Source organism: Monodelphis domestica, chromosome 4 (genome assembly GCF_027887165.1).
Source record: "Monodelphis domestica isolate mMonDom1 chromosome 4, mMonDom1.pri, whole genome shotgun sequence".
Classification (NCBI taxonomy): Eukaryota; Metazoa; Chordata; class Mammalia; order Didelphimorphia; family Didelphidae; genus Monodelphis; species Monodelphis domestica.
In genome coordinates this window covers 158,698,066-158,714,627 of record NC_077230.1, presented here as the reverse complement: position 1 = coordinate 158,714,627, position 16,562 = coordinate 158,698,066, and the positions used below count along the sequence as shown (strand labels likewise).

General features: G+C 34.6%; 1 pseudogene; it reads right to left on the bottom strand.

Annotated features, from left to right (window-relative positions):
* Window positions 1-12,387: 12,387 nt before the first annotated feature.
* Window positions 12,388-15,284, bottom strand: LOC107649144 (glyceraldehyde-3-phosphate dehydrogenase-like; annotated as a pseudogene).
* Between the last annotated feature and the right edge of the window lie 1,278 nt (window positions 15,285-16,562).

Sequence of the window (16,562 nt, the reverse complement as noted above, 5' to 3'; positions counted from 1 at the left end):
ATCCTGGACTTCACACTACAGGAAATTATCCAAGAAAACTGCCCCGATATTTTAGAACTAGAGGGAAAAGTGGAGATTGAAGGAATCCACAGATCACCTCCTGTACTTAATCCCCAACTGATAACACCCAGGAATGTGATAGTCAAATTCAAGAACTATCAGACCAAGGAAAAAAAATATTACAAGCTGCTAAGAAGAAGTCATTCAGATACCATGGAACTACATTGAGGATAATAAAAGATCTGGCTGCATCTACACTGAAAGAGCAAAAGGAATGGAATATGATATTCCAGAAAGCAAGGGAACTAGGTCTACAACCAAGAATCAACTATCCAGAAAAAAATGACTATATTCTTACAGGGGAAAGTGTGGCCATTTAACAAAATAAAAGAATTCTAAGCATTTGTAAAGAAAAGACCAGACCTGAAGATAAAATTTGATGCCCAAACACAGAACTAGAGAGAATCATCAAATGGTAATTAAGAAAGAGGAAAAAAAGAAAAACAAAACAAAACAAAAACTTTTTAAGAGACCCAATAAGTTAAAATGATATGTATCCTTATAAGAAAAAAAGTCACTGGTAATTCTTAAAAATATCACTGATGTAATGTGAAGTTATGAAACTTCTGAGCAGTTTACAAACATTGATCTCTTTCATTTTTAACTGTGAAATAGATCTTTCATCACATTTTTTACTAACTTGACTTTACATTTTCAGTGAAGTTGCTCATTTACATCATCATTGATAGAGATTGTGTGCTTACTCAGTGTTCCATATCTGAATGAGTATTAGAGTTGGTGAATGTTTGGGAGAGGATTGATTTTGTTCTTCTGATTTCCTGTTTTAAGAAAGGAAATGCTTTGGTTCAATTCCTCTTCAGGGAGAGGCTACAGGAAAGAAAGACTTCAAAATAGCTGACATTAGGAGTGCTAGGAATTTGACTACAATCATATCCCTAGTTTACTTCATTAGTAACTTTGGGAGATTTCCCCTTGGGTAAAGACTATCTGTCCTCATTGATTGAGCTGAAATAGATCTCTCAGTGGGAAAGTTAATTCAGTCTTTGTATGATTGGGTGCGTTCTAACCTCTATAAATTCTCTCTGATTCCTCTTTCCCTTTGGCTTGGAAAAAATGTGTTCCTCTTTTATTCACAATATGTGGTCTTTGTGTGATATTTTAGGTAAAGGTAATAAAGCCTTGGATATATAGTTCATAGCATGTTTTCCCCATTTAGAAATGCAGTTTGCATACATACTATATTTCTTCTAAACTAACAATATTAAGAGAACCAGATAACCATAATTCTAGCTTGGTTCTATTCCCTGAAAAAAAACAGAGTTGCCAGTCTTGTAACCTCAGTATCCTTCTCCCAGCTTGACAAGAATCAGTCTCCCTTGGAAAAAGATGGGCAAAAGTGATTCTAGAGAAACTATTCATATTTCCCTGCAAGCCCCACCTAGGTATACCCACATAAAACCCACATAATCTATGTGAACATAGCATATACATTCATGTTTCTATGTTAGCAGATGAAGAAGGGGTGGGCCAAGAGAGAAGGAAGAAAAGACAAGGGGAAGAAGAGGAAAGAAGATGTAGAAGGGTAAAGGGGAGACAAGAGGATTGACTTGGTTTGGAGAATCTTGTCAAGTATTTCAAAGAATTTCTGCAGTTCATCTTTTGTAACTTATTTAGTTTCAGAATGGGAAAAATTATTCACTTGTGATACCAGATAAGTGAAGTGTTACCATATTCATCTTATTTAATTTAATGAAGTTCAACTAGATCATCTCTAAGGTATATTCCAGCTCTAATTCTGTGATCCTAAACATGCTAATTTCTAATATTCTTATTAAATAATTGTGTATAATAATGCTTCATTTCCTTGGCATCACAAGTGCAAATGTATTTCCATAAACTTAGATAACTGAAGCTAATTCCTATGCTACTGATTTTTTGTTATAAAATATGCATTTATAAAATATGAATTTTAAAGAGAAATTCTTCTAAATTATCTAAGTTCTTGCTTAGGTAAGCAACACATTCTACAAATAATCCAAGCCTTAAAAAATTGGCTTTGGGCTATGATTTTGAAGTCAGTATTATTACACTGTGGCATGATAAGATAATAAACTCAGGGGAAATGCTAATTAATAGGACATGCCCCACCACTAAAAAACCCCATATTGCTTTGCTGTTAAAATTCTTTGGTCTTATTTTACCTTGTTATCTATCAGTTTTTGTTGCTGTCAATTTAGAATCATTGATTTAGAGTGGAAAGGAACTACAGATATATTCAAGTATAATACTCTCAGATTTTAAAGATTTTATAGTCTCATATAGGCTGTGACTTATCCAGGATCACAGAAAGTGTGATATATTTTATAGAATTCAAATCTTCTGACTCTAAACCAAGCACTCATTCCACTGCACTGCAATGTCTTCTTCTAGAAACAGCCTCACCCCCATTTTAATATGATAGGTTCCAGTACAATTGCTGATTAAAACATTATTGAAAATCCAGGAAGCACATCTCTGCCCTCCAGCAAAAGGAAACCATAAGTAGATTTTTTGCTGAATGGTGAGTTTTGTTTACCTGAACTGTGCTCTTCTGACTTGAGTTTTTGAGCATCCATTTGCACATCTCCATCACCTTTTCTCTACTCTTCTGTTTTGGCTCCTCTTCTTAACTTAACTCAGTTCCTCCATAAGTTTTTGTTACTGCCTACTCTGTCACCTTTACAATTACCCAGCTTTCTCCCTGTCAAATCTGCAAACATTAGGAGATTTGTGCCAGTAATTGAGGGCAATTGACAGGCCCAGTTGGAAGAAACCTACAGAGACAGAGCCAAGGCCCAGATTTAACTGGAAGCTGCAAATCAGTAGACTTATTAAGACAAGTCAGTATTCAAAGAGTGATAAAACCTTCAGAATAACAAAGCTTAGTTCTAAGAACTGGCATCTTTCAGAGACAGGAAGTGGAGTACTTATCAGTAGTTTCAATTCAAGGAAATCACATTGAAGTATCTCTGGAAAAATGTACTACATAAAAACTATAGACAGCAAGAAAATGAAAGGCAGTACCATATAAATTCTTTCCTTTAGAAAGCATTCCTTTATAATGGCAGTGTTCTTAGTATTTCCATTCTTTCCCGGTCGTCCTTTGACAACAGAAGACAGCAACAATAGCTTTAATGTTTACAAAGTGTTTTACTTGTTATTTCACTTGATCCTCCAATAATCCTCAAGCAGTCAATAAACATTTATTAAGTATTACTTGACAAGCCAAAGATACAAAAAGAGACAAAAGAGAGTTCCTGATTCTGGCATGCATTGGATGATCATGGCATCTTTTTACCTGACCAAGCCCTAAGCACTCTATAGTGTCTGTTTCAACTTTTGAAACATTTGTTCACATCCTTTTATTCTCCTTTTCTTACCATTTATTTTTATATATGTAACATATTATATTATGTAACATAATGATAGTACAATACATATGATTTGCTACAAATATGTAATACGTTATAATAAATATGTTTATCTAAGAGAAACAAATTCTCACATTAGTTATGTTAAAAAAATCTACTTATACTATCATATAGAACACATTTCCTTATTTGTAATGTTGAGAAATTGGGCAGATATTGGTTATACTAGAGAAAAATTCATGGAGGAAATGAAGTGAAGGATGTTACACTTAAGTCTGCATTTGGACTCTGTCCCTTACATAGCAGTAGATATACTTTTTCATCATTAATTCCTTGGAGGTGTCTCTGATCCTATTTTTTTTGGTTGATAATAGTTAAGTCATTTATAGTTGAACATCATACACTGTTGTTACTATATACAACTTTGCCCTGGTTCCACTCACTTTGCATCACTTCATATAAAACTTTCCAGGTTTTTTTGTGATCATATTGTTTGTCATTTCTTATGATCCAATAATATTCCATTACAAGCATATAACACAACTTGTCCAACATCCCTTTAGTTTTCAGTTCTTTCATACCACAAAAGAACTTCTATAAGTATTATAGAATATTTAGTTTCTTTTATCACCTTAGAAAATAAACATAACAGTGTTATTACTGTGTCAAAAGGTATATAGAGTTTTATAACAAGGTATAATTCCAGATTGATGTCCAAAATGGCTACATCAGTTCACATTTTCACATCTCCTCCAACAGCTATCATTTTGCCCTTTTAACATTTTAGCCAATCTAATAGGTGTTAGATGATATCTCAGAATTGTTTTGATTTGCATTTCTCTAATCAGTAATGATTGAAAAGCATTTTCATATGGTTATGTATAGCTTTTATTTTTTTCATTCAAAACATGTCTGTTCATATATTTTGACCATTTATCAATTGGGGAATGACTTATATTCTTATCTATTTGACAACTTTTTTTTTCCACAACTTATTTCTTTCCCTCTAATCTTGGCTACCTTAGTTTTATTTGTACAAAACTACTTCAATTTAATATACTAAAATGATCCATTTTATATTTTATAATGTTTTCTATTTCTTGTTTATTCATAAATACTTTTCCTATCTATAAATCTGATAGATATATGCTCTTTGTTCTTAAGTTTTTTAAAAATAATACTTCTCTTTATACCGTCATGTATCTATTTTGATCTTATCTTGTTAAGTAGTTTAAGTAGTGCTCTCTATCTAGTTTAATTGCTGAAATACTTTCCAGTCTCCCCACTGCCAAAATTTACCAAATAGTTATTTTTATTCCCAACACTTGGAAATTTACCTTTGTCAAACACAAAGTTACTATTGTACATTTGACTATTTGTTGTATATCTATTCTATTCTACTGATCTTTTCTATTAGTCAATACTAAATGGTCTTTATAATTAATTATTTTAATACAGTTTGAAATTTTTTACTGCTATACCTTCTTCCTTAACATTTTCCAATATTTCCTTAAATATTTGTGACCTACTTTTCCAAATACATTTTGTTATTTTTCTTAATTCCATAAAATTATTTTTGGGTAATTTATTTGGTATGGCAAAGAATAAGTAGATTAGTTTAGATAGAATTGCCATTTTAGTTACATTGGCTCTGTTCACCCATGAGTAATTAATGTTTCTCTAGTTACTTAAATTTGACTTTATTTATAGAAAATGTTTTATGATTATGTTAATATATTTTCTAGGTTTGTTTTGGAACATGTACTCCTGGTATTTCATTCAATCTGTGGTTAATTTAAATGGATTAACTCTTAGTATCTCTTCTTACATGATATTGTTAGTGATATATAGAAATGTTGATAATTTATGTAGATTTATTTTATAGTCTCCTATTTGATTAAAATTATTGAATCTTCAATAAGTTTTTAGTTGAACCTGTTTGGCCACAATGTATAATGCTTGTGACATATTGATGTAGTCTTATATCAAATGTTTTATTTAAAATTTTTGCATCTATATTCATTAATGAAATTGGCCTATAATTTTCTTTATTTTTGCTCTTCTTGCTTTAGGTATTATCACCACATTTATTTCATAAAAGGAATTTGGTATGACTCCTTTTTTATCAATTGTTTTAAATAATTTATTTACTATTAGAATTAGATAATTTTAAATGTTTGGTAAAATTCATTTATAAATCCATCTGGTCTGGATGCTTTTTTCTTAGTACAATCTTTTATAGCCCATTCAATTTCTTTTTCTAAAATAGATTTATTTAAATATTCTATTTCCTCTTCTGTTAGTCTAGCCCATTTATATATTTGTAAGTATTCATCCACTTCACTTAAAATAAAATTTGTTGGCACATAATTGGGTAAAATAACTTCTAAGAATTGTTTTGATTTCATGTCATTAATGGTAAATTCCCTCTTTTGAAGGAGATGAAATGAAATAAGAATATTTGTGTAGACAGAGAGGCTTGCTTTCAAAAGGAATAAGTTTAGCACTTATTGTGAGATCATGTGAAGGAGGAGATTGTGCCAAAAAGTATCTAGTGATATGAGACAAGAAGGAAAGAAGATGAGTGTGCTTACAGAAAATGTCCTTAAAATTCTCTCTAAAATGTAAGGCAAGTTTCTCAGCTGAGTAAGAGTAGGAAAAGTGAAAGCCATGGGAAGTAGTTTCTATTATTACCCTTACTTTACAGTGAGCTGAAATGCCCAACTCTTTTTTTTCCCATTCCAACATTCATTGGATCCTTTGTCTTTACTCCCAACTACAAAGAACAATGACTTTCCAGAAAAAAGGAAGGACTTAACATTTTCTCTTCCGTTACCCTTCTTCTACTTCTGCTTCTATCCTGTTATTATTTGCCAGGGAAAAATAAAATAACAAAGTTTTGTTAAATGGAGAGCTTTATTTTATTCACAATTTTATCCTATTTGAGGGAAATAGATGATGGATCTATTTCTAATTTCATTTAAGTAAAGAACTTAGGGATTGTCATGAATATTCTTTTTGTAGATCCTGCTGATTTTTTTTTAACAGTTTGAAATTGTGTTCTGGTTGCCTTAAGCGAAGAAAAGTTTTTCTGAGTGGAAACTGAAGGCTTGAAACTTGACATGGATTCCTGCTAAAATTCTAGAATGTTAGTGAATATCTATAAAAGGAGAAAGTTATTAGAATCAGCATCATTTCATCAAAAATAGGTCATATTGGGCTGATATTTCTGTTTTGAAAGGACTAGTTTACTACTAAATATCATAGACAGAGTTTAATTTAGATATTAAAAAACAATTTGATGAAGAATGGAATTGAACTGTTCCTTCAGGAAGCATACATTCTTTTTTTTTGTTTTGCACTGAATGTGATGACTTTATTTATGGTACACAAGATAAGACTCTATGCTTCTTCCTCCCCCCCCACCCCCACTATAGGGATACCTCGGGGCAAGGATGTGACTGGGGCATGGGATGGCCAGCATAGGGATATAGGTTATTATGGATGTGGGCACCTCAGTGGTGGAACTACTCTCTTTTTTCAGCTGGGAATGAAGATCCACAGCTTTCCACTTTACTCCTTATATATATTTTTTGATTTTTTTTGTTTGTTTTTTAAATTTAAATTTCATTATTTCAATGTAGAACATTATTCTTTGGTTACAACAATCATATTCTTTCCCTCCCTCACTTCCACCCACCTGTACAGTAGCCCACATGAAATTCAACTGGATATTTCTTGTGTCCTTGATCAGAACCTATTTCAATGATGTTGATGTTTGCACTAGGATGATCATTTAGAGTCTACATCCTTAGCCATATCCCCCTTGACCCATGTAATCAAGCAGTTGTTTTTCTTTGGTGTTTCTACTCCCACAGTTTTTCCTCTGAATGCAGATAGTGTTCTTTCTTGCAAATCCCTCAGAGTTGTTCAGAATCACTGCATTGCCACTTATGGAGAAGTCCATTATATTAGATTGCACCACAGTGTATCAGTCTCTGTATACAATGTTCTCCTGGTTCTGCTCCTCTCACTCTGCATCAATTCTTGGAGGTCATTCCAGCTCACATGGAATTCTTCCAGTTTATTATTCCTTTGAGCACAATAGAATTCCATCACCAACATATACCACAATTTGTTCAGCCATTCCTCAACTGATGGGAATCCTCTCATTTTCCAGTTTTTTGCCACTACAAAGAGCGCAGCTATGAATATTCTTATACGTCTTTTTCCTTATTGCCTTTGTGGGGTACAAACCCATTGGTGCTATGGCTGGATCAAAGGGTATGCAGTATTTTAGCTACCTTTGGGCATAGCTCCAAATTGCTCTCCAGAATGTTTGGATCAGTTCACAATTCCACCAGCAATGCATTAATGTCCCAACTTTACCACATCCCCTGAAGCATTCATTACTTTCCTTTGCTGACATGTTAGCCAATCTGCTATGTGTGAGGTGATATCTCAGAGTTGTTTTGATTTGCATCTCTCTGATTATAAGAGATTTAGAACACCTTTTCATGTGTTTATTAACAGTTTTCATTTCTTTGACTGAAAATTGCCTATTCATGTCACTTGCCCATTTATCAGTTGGAGAATGGCTTGATTGTTTGTACAATTGATTGAGTAATTAGACCTTTGTCAGAGGTTTCTGTTATAAAGATTGTTTCCCAATATGTTGCTTTCTTTCTAATTTTGTTTGCATTGGTTTCCTCTGTACAAAACATTTTTAGTTTAATGCAATCAAAATTATTTCTTTTACATTATGTGATATTTTCTAACTCTTGCTTGGTCTTAAAATCTTTCCTTTCCCAAAGATCTGACATGTATAATATTTTGGGTTCATCTAATTTACTTATAGTTTCCTTCTTTATATTCAGGTCATTCACCCATTCTGAGTTTTCTTGGTGTAGGGTGTGAGGTATTGATCCATCCCAAATCTCTCCCATACTGTCTTCCAATTTTCTCAGAAATTTTTATCAAATAGTGGAATTTTATTCCAAAAGCTGGGATCTTTGTGTTTATCATAGACGGCCTTGCTGAGTTCACTTACCCCCAAGTTCATTCAACTGATCCTCCATTCTGTCTCTTAGACAATATCTTATTGTTTTGACGACCACTGCTTTTTAGTATAGTTTGAGATCTGGTACTGCAAGCCCACCTTCCTTCTCATTTTTTTTTTCATTTTTCCTTGGATATCCTTGATCTTTTCTTCTTCCAAATGAACATTTTTATGGCTTTTTCTAATTCATTAAAAACAAAAGGTTTTTGTCATTCAATGGGTATGGCACTAAATAAGTAAATGAGTTTGGGTAGGATGGTCATTTTTATTATGTTAGCTCGTTCTACCCATGAGCAGTTGACATTTTTTGAGCAGTTGACATTTTTCCAACTACTTAGATCTAGTTTTAATCGTGTGGAAAGTGTTTTGTAGTTGTGTTCATATAGTTCCTCTGTTTGTCTCCGTAGATAGATTCCTAAGTATTTTATATTGCCTAGGGTGATTTTAAATGGAATTTCTCTTTCCAATTCCTGCTGCTGAGATGTGTTCAAGATATATAGAAATGCTGATGACTTATGTGGGTTTATTTTGTGTCCTGCAACTTTGCTAAAGTTGTTCATTAATTCCACTAGCTTTTTAGTTGATTCTCTAGGATTCTTTAAGTAGACCATCATGTCAACCATTAAGAGTAATAGCCTGGTCTACTCATTGCCAATTTAAATACCTTTAATTTCTTTTTCTTCTCTAATTACTACTGCTATTGTTTCTAGTACAATGTTAAATAATAGAGGTGATAATGTGTATTCTTGTTTCACTCTTGATCTTATAGGGAATACATATAGTTTATCTCCATTACAGATGATGTTTGCTGATAGTTTTATATAGATACTGGGGTGTATGGGGTGTTCAGGGAGGGGTAGTATCTCTGGTATGGAGGGCTTGTTGTGCCCTTCTAGGGCAGATCTCCAGCCTCTGACCCCCACCTGACACCCAGCTCTCACTTGTGGCTCCTAGTAGCTTCTAGCATGAGGCAGCAGCCACACCCTGGCTTCGACAGGCCGGCTAAACCTTGTGAGAGTAGCCATCGGGTCATAGACCCCTGGTGAACCAGGGCCTTGCTCACCCAACATGTGAAGACTGCTTTGGCTGAACAGATGGAAGAAACCAATAAGAAGGTTCAATGGCTGAGATGGCGAAGCAGCAAAGCACTGTGGAGTGGTTAGGGCATGTTGGAACACAAAAGAAAACACAGCCATCCAATGCAACTGAGGAAATATCCAGGTATAACAACTTTTTGTGCCAATGGACCCAGGCTTCCAACACTGAGAGAGTGGGACTGTCTATGTGTATTGACTTTTCCATTTAAATCTCCTTCATGCACGATTGTCTTTGTGCACACTCATCTATCACAGATGAACACGCACAAAGACAATCGTCATCCTTGATTACCAAGAGACTACTACTACTACTACTACTACTATATAGATACTGTTTATTATTTTTAGGAAAGATCCTTTTATTCCTATGCTTTCTAGTGTTTTTAATAGGAATGGGTGTTGTATTTTGTCAAAGGCTTTGTCTGCATCTATTGAGGTAATCATGTGATTTTTGTTGGTTTGCTTGTTGATATGGTCAATTATGTGGATGGTTTTCCTAATATTGTACCATTCTTGCATTCCTGGTATAAATCCACCTGATCATAGTAAATAACCTTCCGATAACTTGCTGGAATCTTTTTGTTAGAATTCTATTTAAGATTTTTGTATCTATGCTCATTAAGGAGATTGGTTTGTAGTTTTCTTTCTCTGTTTTTGACCTGACTGGCTTTGGAATCAGTACCATATTTGTGTCATAAAAGGAGTTTGGTAGAACTCCTTCTTTGCTTATTATGTCAAATAGTTTGTATAGTATTGGGATTAACTGTTCTTTGAAAGTTTGATAGAATTCATTTTTGAATCCATCAGGCCCTGGGCATTTTTTTTCTTATGGAGTTCTTTGATGGTTTGTTCAATTTCTTTATCTGATATGGGATTATTTAAGAATTCCATTTCTTCTGTTAATCTAGGCCCTTTATATTTTTGTAAATATTCAACCATATCACCTGGATTACCATATTTGTTGCCATATAATTGGGCAAAATAATTTTAATGATTGCTTTAATTTCCTCTTCATTAGAGTTGTGGTCTCCCATTTCATCTACAATAATGTTAATTTGGTTTTCTTCTTTCTTTTTTTATTAGATTGACCAGTACTATTTTGTTTGTTTTTTCAAAATAACAGCTTCTAGTCTTATTTATTAATTCAATAGTTCTTTCACCCTCAATTTTACTATTTTCTCTCTTAATTTTTAGGATCTATAATTTAGTTTTCATCTGGGGTTTTTTAATTTGCTTGCTTTCAAGTTTTTTTAACTTATATGTCCAATTCATTGACCTCTACACTTCCTAATTTGTTAATATATGAATTCAAGGATATAAATTTCCCTCAAGTACTGCTTTGGTTGTATCCTTTAAGTTTTGAAGGATGTCTCATCATTGTCATTTTCTTCAATCAAATTATTGTTTCTAGGATTTGTTCTTTAACTAACTGATTTTATGGAATCATATTATTTAATTTCCAATTAATTTTTGAATTGGTTCTCCATGTGCCCTTACTATTTCTTATGTTTATTGCGTTATGATTCAAAAAGTTTGTATTTATCACTTCTGCTATTCTGCATTTGTTTGCCATGTTTTTATGCCCTTGTACATGGTCAATCTTTGTGAATGTACCATGTGCTGCTGAAAAGAAGGTGTATCCTTTTTGTCCCTATTTGTTTTTCTCCATATATCTATTAACTCTATTTTTTCCTAAGATTTCATTCACATATTTTAGCTCTTTCATATTTATTTTTTATTTTATTTATCTAGATTTGATAGTGGTAGGTTTAGGTCTCCCAATAGTATAGTTTTACTATCTATTTTCTCCTCCAACTTCACTACTTTCTCCTTTATTAACTTGGATGCTATCCCATTTGATGTATACATATTTATTACTGATATTTCCTCATTGTTTATATTGCCTTTTATAGGGATGTAGTTACCTTCCCTATCCCTTTTAATCAGATCTATTTTTACTTTAATGTTGTCAGATATCATGATTTCAACTCCTGCTTTCTTTCTATCAGTTGAGGAACAATAGATTTTACTCCAATCTTTAATTCTAAACTTGTTCATATCTACCTGCCCCATGTGTGTTTCTTATAGACAATATATGGTAGGATTTTGGATTCCACTCTGCTATTTGTTTTTGTTTTACAGGTGATTTCATACCATTCACATTCAAAATTATGATTGCCACCTCTGTATTCCCCAGCATTTGATATCATCTTCTAGTTCTGTCCTTTCTTCTTTTGCTATATCCTTTTAAACCAGTGGATTGCTTTTAATCAATCCCCCTAAACCCACCCATAATATGGTTCCCTTTTGTAACCTCCCTTTTTGTTCTCTTCTTATTTTTTGGGGTTCTGGTAAATTCCCTCCCCCCCTCTCTTTCCCTCCATTTTCCTACTCCCCCCCACCTTCTTCCCCTTAGTTTTCCCTTCTTACTTTCCCTGTAGGGTAAGAGAGAATTCAATACCCCAATTGATCTAGATGTTCTTCCCTCTCAGAATTGGTTTCACTGAGAGTAAGGTTTAGGTATTAACAATTAGCACTCTCTTCCTCTACCTTTTAAAAATAGTAGTCTTTTTCTACCCTTCCCATGTTCCTCTTTGTATGGTATTGGTTATCCTATTTATCTTATTTCTTTAAGTTTCTCTTGGTGCCATCTTCTATTCTCCCCTCCCTTTTTCTTTTTTTTTTTTGGCCTATCATATTTTACCACTTAGTATTCCAATGTGTTATGTGAATGAATCTTTTAATTACTATAATAATGAATATACTTTTTGAGTTACAAATAATATTTTCCCATATATTGATATAAACAATTTGATCTTATTGAAGCCCTTACAGAAGAAAGTTTGAATTAAAAATATTTTCCCCATTTCCCTCTTCTTCTTATTTACCTTTCTATGTTTCTCTTGATCTTTATGTTTGGATATCAAACTTTCCACTTAGTTCTGTTCTTTTCTTTACAAATACTTGGAAATAGTCTATTGTGTTGAATGCCTATATTTTCCCCTGGAAGTATATAGTCAGTTTTTATGGGTAGATGATCCTTGGTTGAAGACCCAATTCTCATGTCTTTCAGAATATCATATTCCAAGCCTTGCAGTCCTTTAGTGTGGAAGCTGCCAGATCTTGTGTAATCCTGATTGGTGCTCCTTGATATCTGAATTGTCTCTTTTTGGCTTCTTGTAAAATTTTCTCCTTATCTTGGAAGCTTTGGAATTTGGCAATTACATTTCTGGGAGTTGTCTTTTGAGGATTTAGTGTAGAGGGTTTTCTATGAAATCTTTCAATGTCTATTTTGCTCCCTTGTTCAAGAACATCAGGGCAGTTTTCTTGGATAATTTCTTGTATTTTGATGTCAAGATTTCTGTTTATTTCTGGGTTTTCAGGTAGACCAATGATTCTCAAATTGTCTCTTCATGATCTGTTTTCCTGATATGTCATCGTGTCAATGAGATATTTTATGTTTTCTTCTATTTTGTCAGTCTTTTGTCTTTGCTTTATTAATTCTTGCTCTTTTGCAAGATCATTGGTTTCCAATTGCCCAATTTTGGTTTTTAAGGCCTGGTTTTCTCCTACAATCTTTTCATTTTTTGCTATAATCTTTTGATTTTCCCTTTTGGTTTGTTCTATCTTGCTTTTTCATGGTTTCTTCAATTGGGAGTTCTTGTTCTTTAAACTGTTATTTTCTTTTTCAACTATTTCCCACTTTTCTTTCCATAAGGTTTCCATCTTTTTGGTAAGCTCCAATTTAAATTCTTTAAGAGTTTGTGGCCAATTTCCATTTTTTGGAAGGTTATGGCACATTTATTTGTATTTCCTCTTCTGCTATTTCCTCTTTATTCTGCATTTTTCCTCTTTAAAAGTTTTCCAGGGTAAATGCCTTCTTCTTGTTTTTCTTGATGTTGGGAAGTTTCTCCTGGGCACTTTTTGCCATCACTATGACTGTTTTTCTTTCCCTTTCTAGTCAGAAATCTGAGTGAGGAGGGCAGGCTCTCTTTGTATGGATCTAAGGAGCAAGGGTTTTGCCTGAGGCCAGCTCTTGAGTCTCTGCAGCTTCTGCTGTTTGCTCTGCTCTTCTGTATCATCTTCCCATGTGCACCCATAGTCTGCACTCTTCAGCTTGCTGGGGTTTCAGGTTTAGATGCTCTCAGGGGTAGGTCTTTGGTGGTCTTAGTCAGCTGCCAAGGACCTAAAGGTTCCCCTCACTCACTCTAGAGGTATCCCTTGCTCATTCATTGATTCTAGAGAACTCTGGCTCTGACTCTGTTTCTGTAGGTGTGGTGGGTGTGGATCATCTCATGTTTTGGTGGAAGCTTTTTCACCCCCTTATGGTATGGAAATGCCCAAATCCCACATACATTCAATGCTGCTCCCTACTGTAGAGTCCCTTCGTTCATATGAATTTGGTTTTTTCTTGGCTTTTTGAGGTAGTATATATTGGTAGATTGTGATAAGAGGGAAGAGTCCTGTGTCTAGACTGCCACAATGTTTACCTAGAAGTCCCATCCACTTACTCCTTTGAAGCCCTGTACATCATGAGGTCTACTACATGGTGGCTGTAACTGTACTCATTGTCATACCAAGAAATGAGTTTGACAAAATGGTCATTGAGGGCAATGCCAGCATCAGCATTGAAGGTAGAAGATTGGATGTCACTGATAAACTAACAGATTACAACCTGGTCCTCTGTGTAGTCCAATATGCCCTTTGAGAATCCCTCTTCAGCTTGCTTCACCACATTTTTAATATCATTGTATTTGGCAGCTTTCTCCGTGTGGCAAGTTAGATCCACCATGGACACACTGGGAGTAGGAACACAGAAGGCCAGGTCTGTGAGCTTCCCGGTCTTGCCACAGTCTTGGAAGCACCAGTGCAAGTAGAGATGATATTTTGGGCAGCCCCATACCCATCATGCCACTGCTTACTAGAGGGGCCATCTAATGTCTTCTAGGTAGTGGTAATGGCATGGACTGTGGTCATGAGTTCTTCCACAATGCCAAAGTTGTCATGAATGATCTTGGCCAAGGGAGCCAAGCAGTTGGTAGTGCAGGAGGCATTACTGATTATCTTGGGGGAATTATCGTATTTCTCATGGTTCACTCCCACCATGAACATTGGGGCATCTACAGAAGAGCAGAGATAATGGCCCACTTGGCTTTACCCTTCAAGTGAGCCCCAGCCCTTTCCATGATGGTAAAAACACCAGTGGACTCCACAACATAATTGGCTCCAGCATCTACCCATTTAATGTTGGGGGAATCCTGCTACTGAAAGAAGGTAATGGCTTTTCCATTGATTATCAGCTTTCCATTCTCTGACTTTACAGTGCCCTTGAATTTGCCATAAGTGGAATCATATTGGAACATGTAAAACCATGTAGTTGAGGTCAATGAAGGGGTCATTGACGGCCACAACTTCTACTCCACCACTGCAGTTGAATGCTTCCCTGGTCACCAAGCATCCAATACGGCCAAATCCGTTGAGTGCAACCCTCACCATCTTGTTTAAGGGAGGAGACTACAGCAGAGGATCCTGGCAGAAAGCTTGGGAGAAGAACTGAGAGCCAGGGAACATACATTCTAATGGAGAGATAAAATGTAAAGTATTAGGGACACATAATATATAAAAAGTAGATGAAATGAATCTGAAAAGGAAAGGTACTAGCAAATGAGAGGTTCAGGATAGATCTCATTCAAAGTCTGTGATTGGAGCTGAGTTTTAATATTAGCCAGGGAAATGAATAAGCTAAATGAAAAAATACAAAAATGCATTAAAAAAGGACAGATAGTGCAAAAAAATTGAAACAGCACATGGAGTGTCTTGTTTAGGGAATGGCATGGGAGGCCAAAGTAGCTGGATCTTCAGAGAGTAACATGTAAGAAGACTGAATATGTAGTCATATGCTAGGTTATTAAGAACTTTGAATACCAAATGACATTAGATTTGGTCCTAGAGGTAAGAGGGAACCCCTGGAACTCACTAAACAGGTAAGTGATTACCTCTTAGAGAAATTGTTTTGGCAGTGGAGTGAACCATGAATTGCAGTGAGAGAGGTAGATATATGAGGCAACATCAGTTTGAAGGTTATTTTCATTGTCCAAGAAAAAATTCACAAGAATCTAAACTATTTTATGTCTGTATAGGTGAAAGATGTACATGAGTGATTTTGCAGAAATGGTAATTGGTAATAGATTGTATTTGAAGGGTAAGAATAAGGAATTGAGGATAACTTGGAAATTGTCATCTTGGGTACCTTCAGCAATAATTGTGTAGACAGTCTAGAAGTAGGAAGTACTGTGAGAAAAAGATAATTAATTCAGTTTTGAACATGCTAAGTCAGAGATAATTAAAGAGCTAGATAGATAATTTATCAAGTAAGGAAACTTAGAAACATAGAAGCTACAATACTTGCCCTAGGTCTGTGATGGTGAACCTATGGTATGTGTGTCAAATACAGAGTGTACTCTGTTGACATTAGCACTGTCCCCTGCCAGAGTTCATTTCTAGAAAGGCAGAGAGACTGAGGCAGAGATGGTCCCTTCCTCTCCTCACCTCATCAGAGGATATTTTTCTTTTTCTTTTCTTTTTGAAAATTTGGAATATTTTTCTATGGTTACATGATTTATGATTACCCCCTCATTCCTTCCCACCTCCCATAGCTGACAAAAAAATTCCACTGGGATATACATGTATCATTGTTCAAAACCCATTCCCATGTTATTCATATTTGCAGAAGAGTGATATTTTAACATTAAAACCCTAATCATATCCCTATCAAACTATGTGATTGATCATATGTTTTTCTTCTGTGTTTCTGTTCCCACAGTTCTTTCTCTGAATGGGAACAGCATTCTTTCTCAAAAGTTCCTTTAAATTGTCTTGGGTCATTGCATTGCAGGTGGTAGAAAGGTCTATTACATTTGATTATGCTATAATGTATCAGTCTCTGTGAACCATGTTTTCCTAGTTCTTCTTTTG